The 8,212-nt window shown below is 35.3% G+C and overlaps 1 pseudogene; it reads left to right on the top strand.

Annotated features, from left to right (window-relative positions):
- The first annotated feature begins 6,900 nt into the window (after positions 1 to 6,900).
- Positions 6,901 to 7,496, top strand: LOC150058770 (transmembrane protein 126A pseudogene; annotated as a pseudogene).
- The last annotated feature ends 716 nt before the right edge of the window (positions 7,497 to 8,212 follow it).

Raw genomic sequence — 8,212 nt, 5'->3', positions numbered from 1 at the left:
ATAATAACAACTATAAAACCAATAAAATCTGAAGGGCACAACTAGAGGTCGTATTTATAATAATAAAAATAATATCAACAATAAATTATTTGGTCTGCAGCCATTTCTGTGCTGAGCTGCTCACATACTTTATCTCATGTAAATGTACAAGAGTCCTATTGTATGAGAAGCAGTCCTACTTCAGTGCAGAGGGTGTCTTTCAAGTTTATTCCAAATAAACCTGCTATGGTTATTGAATTTACCCCTATTCTCCTTCTTCCATCTCCTCTACTCCATTTTCCTAATGGCCATAAGATGGTGACAATTACTGATCCTATTTGATAGTCGATCCTATTTGCTTACTAGAATGTACTAAGGCTGAGACTCTAGCTAAGGCTATACTTAAATCTTTAGATTTTTTTTTGCCAGTCCTGGGCTTCAGCTCAGGGCCTGAGCACTGTCCTTGGACTTTCTCAAGGTTAGAGCTCTACCACTTGAGCCTCAGCACCACTTCTGGCTTTTTTCTATGTATGTGGTACCGAGGAATCGAACCCAGGTCTTCGTGCATGCTAGGCAAGCACTTTAACCACTAGGCAAAACTCCCGGCCCCTAGGTTTTAATATCTGTACTAACACACTTTTGTGTATAACATGAGTGAATGTAAAGAATATACATGTAATCTAAGTAATATTAGGGGATTAGAAAGTGACAAGTGAGAAAAGTTAATTTTTGAGTTTCTGATTTATGCAACTCATTAAACGATGACAGTATTTATCTGAATATAAAATTCTGGTTCAGGAGTAAATTGTAAGAATGATACCATGGTTGTACTAGGTTGTAAGAATGCAAACTAATATTAAACATGCATATATCTATCAAACATATTAAAAGATATGAAACAAAATTAATAGAAATGAAAGAATAGACAAAAACTTCAGCAATGATCAGATATTTTGAGAAAGCAATGCAACAGTTACAGAAAAACAGGAATAGAAGTGTAGAAACAGTAGCAAATAAATATCAATCCCTCATATAGAAATTTACTTGTAGTAGATTGTGGGCCAGTTGAAAAACTTCCATAAGAAAGCATATAAGAAAATCCTTATGACTCTGTCAAAAGCTACAGAAAATCTCAAGCCTACAGGATGGAATTAAAAGAAGATTAGAAACACTCAAGAAGAACATCTTCATTCAAATGACCAGTCAATACATGGAGAAATGTACATCTTAAGATAAAAGGGAAATGAGGGTCAAAACAACATTGAGACTCAGTATGAATTCAGTCAGAGTGGCTATCACCAAGAAAGCAAAGAACCACAAATGATGGTGAGGAAATGAAGAGTAAGGGGCCCTCATATACTGTTGGTGGGAATAAAAACTACTGCAATTGCTGTGAAAAGAAGTATGAAACTTCCCAAGAAAATAAACATAGAACTCTCATATAATCTTGTTGTACCATTCTTGTGTAAATACCTAAAGGAATTTGACTTTGCATATAATAGCAATACCTGCATATCTGTGTTTAGTTGCAGTATTATTCATAATAGCCAAGTTATGGAATCAGCCTAACGTTGAAGAAAATGCTGAATAAAATGTGACATATATAGGGAAAAGAATATTATTCAGACATAACAAAGAATAAATCATTTGCAAGAAAAAGAGTACTCTGAAGACCATCATATTCATTAAAATAAGAAAAATATTGTCCCCTTTAACATGTGTATGTGCAAGCTAGTTGTAAAAAAATGATACGGGTGCAAAACGGAAGGGAAAGGACTTTTTTAGGTGAGAATAGGAAACAATGTGGGGAGTGGATATGATAAAAATATTTAATGAAACTCATTAAAATTGTTTTGAAAATGATCGGAAGGAAGATAAGAAAGAACAATAGAAGGGTGAACTTGATCAAAATATATTTTTATTCATGCATAGATATAACATGAGACCATATTAAAAAATTAATATTACAATTTAAGTTTTTCATATTTACCTAATAAAAACAAACTTTGATTTAAAAAATTATTCAGTCACTAAAACAATTTACAACCCAAATCTTTATCTGCTAGTAAACACAGAGACATACTGTCCTACAACCATATTATGAACTTTGTCTCAGTCATAAATAGTAATGAACTATTGATAGATGTGGCAGATGGATGATTCTCTAAAACATTCTGCTAAGTAAAAAAGCTCAGATGCAGAAGCTGCAGCTCATGACACAACCTATTAAGACATTTTAGAAAAGGTAAAACTGTAAGGAGAAAGATTATAAGGTTGGCAGTGGTTTGGGGAATATTCCATAACCTGATTATAAGGAAAGATCACAGGACTGTTTGTGTGTCTCAAAAACATCAAATAGAATAGCTAAAATGTATGGGGTCATGTGTGTGAACTAAGCTTCAGTAAAGTTTAATTTAAAAGGAGGAAATCATGGGACAGGGATATTTTTCAGAAGCATTTGCCAAGCATGAGTATCCCAATGTTTCAATAAGAAAAATTTGAGGCCTGGGGAATGTAGTCCAGTGACAAAAGGTTTACAAAAAGTACTGAATTTTATCAAAATGGTCAGAGATAGAAGAAAATCCCAATAATGTAGTGTCATACAGTGAAACAGGAGAGAAGTGTTTGTCAGCAATATCCTTATATGGCTGACATGTCAAGAGGGAGAGAGAAACTGACCAGAGATTTGGCATCACAGGAGAGCAGGGCCTTTCCAGAAGTGGTTTGTGTGGGGCATTGAGAATAGATAGCCAACTGGATCGTATTGAGAACAAAATGTGAAATAAAGGCAATTGTTCATAAATAGAAATGTAAGACCTTGTTAGAGGAGGAGTTGATGAAATGAATGTTTTGTTTGTTCCTTGACTGGCATAAAGAAGATGACTGAGCATAAGTATATGCTAATATAATATTTCAATAGAAACTAAAAAACAAAAAACAAAAATGAGGTTGCTACTAAGGAGAATAGTTAGGTAACAAACCTGGGAATTGCAAGTAGCATACAGAATTACCACTCAAAACAAGAACTTGCCTTCAGGAATATTCTATGTATGGTTGCCAAAAACAGGAAGCTTGTTTAAATTAAACTAAACATAATTATTTAATTATTCCCTACTAACCTCTGACTATAATTCCAGGATAAACCATAATAGAAACCATATGAAGAAAGCAGAAAGTGATTCCGATGCCTGAATTTAGCAAACTGGAACACTCAGGTAAGGTATTCAGTGCATTAATTATTGTGGTAACAATAGTACTCCCATAATGAAGTGCGAGTGAATTCTCATCTTCACAGTGGATTTACTCAGGTATTTCCCATGTGTTGAGCTGCTTCCGAATAAGGTTTACATCCGAAGTCTTTTTGAAAGAGCTGTAGCTTAGTTGCCTTGGAGTCAGGGAGAGAAACTATAAATGCAGCACCCAGTGATAGAGCTCCTGAACTGAGGTGAGCTGGAAAAGGAGTTCTACAGATCTACTCTCAGCTTTGGGGTAGGAAGGCTAGGGAGGAAGATGTAAATATCCCTAGAATGTGCCATTCTATCTCATATTGTACCCCAGAAAACCTTACCCCAATACTTGTAGCTTTCTTATCTTTTTCCATCTCTGTTACCTCCATTGTTATTACAACTATTTGTCAGTTTATACATCTTTCTCTGGATTGTTCCAAGTGAGCATTCTACAGAAGTAGTTCAAATATCTGTGGAAAGAAAGGGCAAACTCAATAAGGATGGTAGCAGAGTTTATGAAACTGCATAGCACTATAAAAAGAACCCCTAAAGATTAGATAAATCACCTAACATGGATTGATTAATTCCAAGAAGCAGTACAAATGATACTACAAAAAGCTAGATATCATCCCTAGAGTAAAGAAATGATCATTTCTTTTTGTGCTTTTTCAAAAATTTCCAAAAAGCACATATTCTATCTCATTGTTCATTTTATTCAAAAACTGTACATCCTCTAAGTTAAAATGAATCCTTTTGTAATACAGCAATGCAATTATTCACAAGATATTCAGTGGTACAACTTTACTTCTTGTCCCTATTTCTCTTATGTTCTGACTTCCAGTATTACACACTCTGATGTCTTAGTGTTCTTCTTTAAGAGCCCATTGTTAGCAATTCTGTGTTTTAGGACTATGTGGTGTCTACCCTCAGGTACACATGCAATTATATTTCACCTTCTCTTGTCACTGTAGCTCACTTTTTTCCCTCCACTGTGACCTTCTGTCCTTCTTCTACATAGCATCTTTTGTGTCTTCTATACGCCTAACGATTTTATGATTCAACACAATGCTGGTTTATTCTGTCCTGTCTTTTTGCTCCAAGCTCTGTGTGTCTGCATTTTTTAATAGATGGTAAATGTGGAGTTCTTTTCATTAAAGGCAATTTTTTAAACAAAGCACACACATTGAAAGCTGATAACTCAGTTCATGTTAAGGAAGACTTGAACTGCATGTAGTTTTTGCTGGCACTAGAAGGCATACAAATAGAAAGAAATTATTTTTTTAGTCGTTGGAGAAAAAATAAATAGTACACGGTGTAATAAGTGACACACCTTTAAAAGCATGTACACAAATCTATACAAAAACAAAGTGAAGGGGAAAGGAACATAGCCTAATGGTAGAGTGCTCACCTACCAAGCACAAAGCCCTGGGTTCGATTCCTCTGTACAGAAAATGCAGAAGTGGCACTGTGGCTCAAGTGGTAGAGCACTAACCTTGAGCAAAAAGTGTCCAAAGATAGTGCCCAGGCCCTGAGTTCAAGCCTCAGGACTGGAAAAACTTTAAAAAGTGAATATTAAACGACTGGTAGTATGCAATCGAATATCAGTGCCATCATTTCTTCATGGAATGAACTTTAAGAAACAGAGCAAAGTAAACAAAGAGAAAGAAAACCTATTTTATGAGAAATTACAATGCTACCAATACCATTTCTCAGTTGTACTAGGAACATAGGATATATGCAAAGCACCAATACAATAAACCAAATTTGATTCAATCTAAGGCCAAGAAATGCCATGTAGAGTTTGCTATCTTTCAGAAATACAGGTCTTTTCACAGAAGATATTCTTCAATACAACAATTTCTTTCTTAGCCCTTGGTTATATATTCATCACAATGGAAAGATAAAACCATAATTTTTATTGATGAAAGAACAAATTTCCTAGCCTTCACTCTAAGCACTCAGAAAACTGTCACATTTTTCTACATTACTTTCAACACTTTTTAAGTTTTTCATCCTAATCATCATCAACCCTATCAATCACCCCATCCACAACTTTGATTTCACTGCTAAAAAGAAATAATAGAGTCCATGAGGTATTTATTTATGAAAGTCCACATTGTAGCCAGAACAATCTCTTTAATTTTACACTGCCTTATCCTGCATCTCTTCAACTTTTATGATTCGTTTTGGTAAGAAAATTCTGAGTGCCTGGTAGACTTCCACAGAAGGAGCCTTGCCTAAGATTGCTGTCAGAGCACTGGCTTCTAGCTCTCATTTGACATCATACTTACAGAATTACTGTGGGTATATCATTCAGTCTTTCTGGGTCTTACTTTTTTTCCACAAGTAAAATGGAAAGGATGTGCTAACTTATTTCTAAGTTAGCATCCAACTCCATCATTTAATTATTTCATTCAGATGGTGTTGAGGTTCTCTAGAGCTTTCCATTCATCAGAATTTTCAGAATGAATGACTTGTTGATGAAAGCTTGTTGAAAATTTTGGCCTTCTGTGTGTTCAGCATAACATTAGTCTACTTTTTCTGAAAGTTTCATAAATCATAGAAAAACAGTTAACTACTGAGGAGGCCCTGAACAGTTGGTTTGCTCAATAGAGGAAAGATTTTTTTAAGGATATAATAAAAATGGCCTTCTCACATCAAAAGCAAAAGGTTAAAAAGCCTAATACCTCATGCAGAGCACATAAAATATTCTGAAGACCACAAGGCAGAGCTAAACAAAAGACACATAGATTCTATAGCAGGAATCATCGAGCCAGAATGATGACATGATCCAAGAATTGATTAACCAAAAGCATGAGGTTTAACACTTGGGGAAATGTCATCAACACCATGAGAAGGAACGTGAATCATGTATGTACATAGGCAAAGGTTCAAAAAGATTCTAAAGTGAAGAGCAGATGGTGAGATGACAAGCCAAAGATATCTGACATTTCTCTCACATCTTTAAGACAGCGGCTTTTGTAATGTAAGTGGCAAGACAAACTATTAAGTACTTATTGAGAACCTGTCATAATTGAGAATGGTTGTAAAAATTAAATAATATGAAAAAGAGATCGAGAAAGAAAGAAAGAATAGGAAGAAAGAGGAAAGAAAGAAAGATGACAAAGAATTAGGATTAGATTTTCTAAAGTAGGTATTATAAGGAGGCTATAACTAATTAATTATGTGATTAAATGGCAATTCTTCTAATGTAAAAGAATTGTATTCCAATGTATAAAACTAATCACAATGTGACTATAAAATTGTTCATAAAAATTTTGAGAATGTAGGGCAATAGAAAATGTATCAGGATACTAAAGATAAAGACTTGGCAGAATTTTTTTAAAAGGAGAAAAAGTAGCATTCAGATTTAACTATCAAAACTAAAAAGATACCCTAAATAATAGAACAAATGATTATCCATTTGATTTAGACTAATATAGGACACAGCTGTCCTTGACTACAACCAACATGGAACTAATAATTTAAGAGTTATGGTGTAGTGATGACATAGATCAAGATGCATTATACACATAAACCTCTTTAGTAAGTGGCAAAAAATTCAATATGAGAGTCATGTGTCAGCCAAAGATGGCTGTGCCCAGGCCAGAGGAGCCAAAGTTGTAGCAGGATCCGAGCAGCCCAGGAGGAAACCATGAGCCGTCTGCTGGGAAGTACAGCTGCTGGGAGTCTCAAGATGGAAAATCATAAACCAGATGATACTATCAAGGAAACCTTAATTTTTGATATCATAACCAGAAAAATTGAACAACTTCCGGAAACAGATAGGAAAGTCTTCAAACATGGATCAACATATGTTGGAATTAATGCTGCTTTCTGTGACCTAATAGCTAACAGTTTTTTCCGACGTGTCCTGCATGTGACAAAGGCTCCAGTGGCATCTGGCCTACCAATGGCAGTGATCCCATTTGTGACAGCTACTTTTTCTTACAAAGGTTTAGTCAGTTTACCTTTGATTACAGGTGATCTGAGTTGTGAAACCTGTAGTGTGACACGGGGTGGACTGGTTGGATTCATTGTGGGTAGTCTGTACCCTATTTTCTTGGCTATTCCTATGAATGGTGGTCTAGCAGGCAGGTATGGATCAACAGTGCTACCAGATAAAGCAAACTTCTTAACTTACTGGATCAGGATTTCTAAGCCCGTCTTTAGAAAGATGCTCTTTCCCATTTTACTTCAGACTGCATTGCAGCATACCTTGGATCTAGACAATATAAGCTACTCATAAAGGCTCTTCAGTTACCTGAACCTGACCTACAAATGACGTAGAACAAATAAATTGGTGAAAACTGAAAAAAAATTCAATATGTAGTGTAAAAGTAAGATAAGTAAGAGAAAGAGGTCTAGATTGGTAGGAGTGGGTGAGATGATGGAAAGGGGTGCTGAATTCATAAACTACTTTGGTGAATGACAACGACTTGTGCAACTATATATATATATATATATATATATATTTAAATATTTTTGCTGGTCATGAAGCTTGAACTTAGGGCCTGCGCACTGTCCTTGAGCTTTTACAAGGCTGGCACTCTACCACATTGAGCCACAGCAGCACTTCTGGCTTTTTCTGCTTATGTGGTACCAAGGAATCGAACCCAGGGCTTCATTCATGCTGGGCAAGAACTCTATCAGTAGGCCATGCTCCTGGACACTGTGTACATAAATATATTAAACAATATTTGGGTTAAGAATTTAGCTCAGTGGAAGAGCACTTGCATAGCAAGTTCAGGGCCCAGAGTTTGATCTTCAGCTCTGGGGGAAAAAAATTAAAAAATTAAAACAAATAACTAAAAACTGATATTTAAACAGTAAAAGAAATACATGAGAAAGTTTTGAACAAACAAACAATAAAAACACTTCAGGGGAAAAATGTTCATTTCAGTATTGTTTACCATAGCTAAGATGTGGAATCAACCCACATCCCTCTCAGTGAGCAAACAGACCAAGAAAATGTGGCCTATATACACTATGGAATTCTATGCTGC

Source organism: Megascapheus bottae, chromosome 9, assembly GCF_031878675.1.
Source record: "Megascapheus bottae isolate mThoBot1 chromosome 9, mThoBot2.hap1, whole genome shotgun sequence".
In the NCBI taxonomy this organism is placed as follows: Eukaryota; Metazoa; Chordata; class Mammalia; order Rodentia; family Geomyidae; genus Megascapheus; species Megascapheus bottae.
The sequence above is the reverse complement of the archived record's forward strand: the minus strand, read 5'-3'. Positions and strand labels throughout refer to the sequence as shown.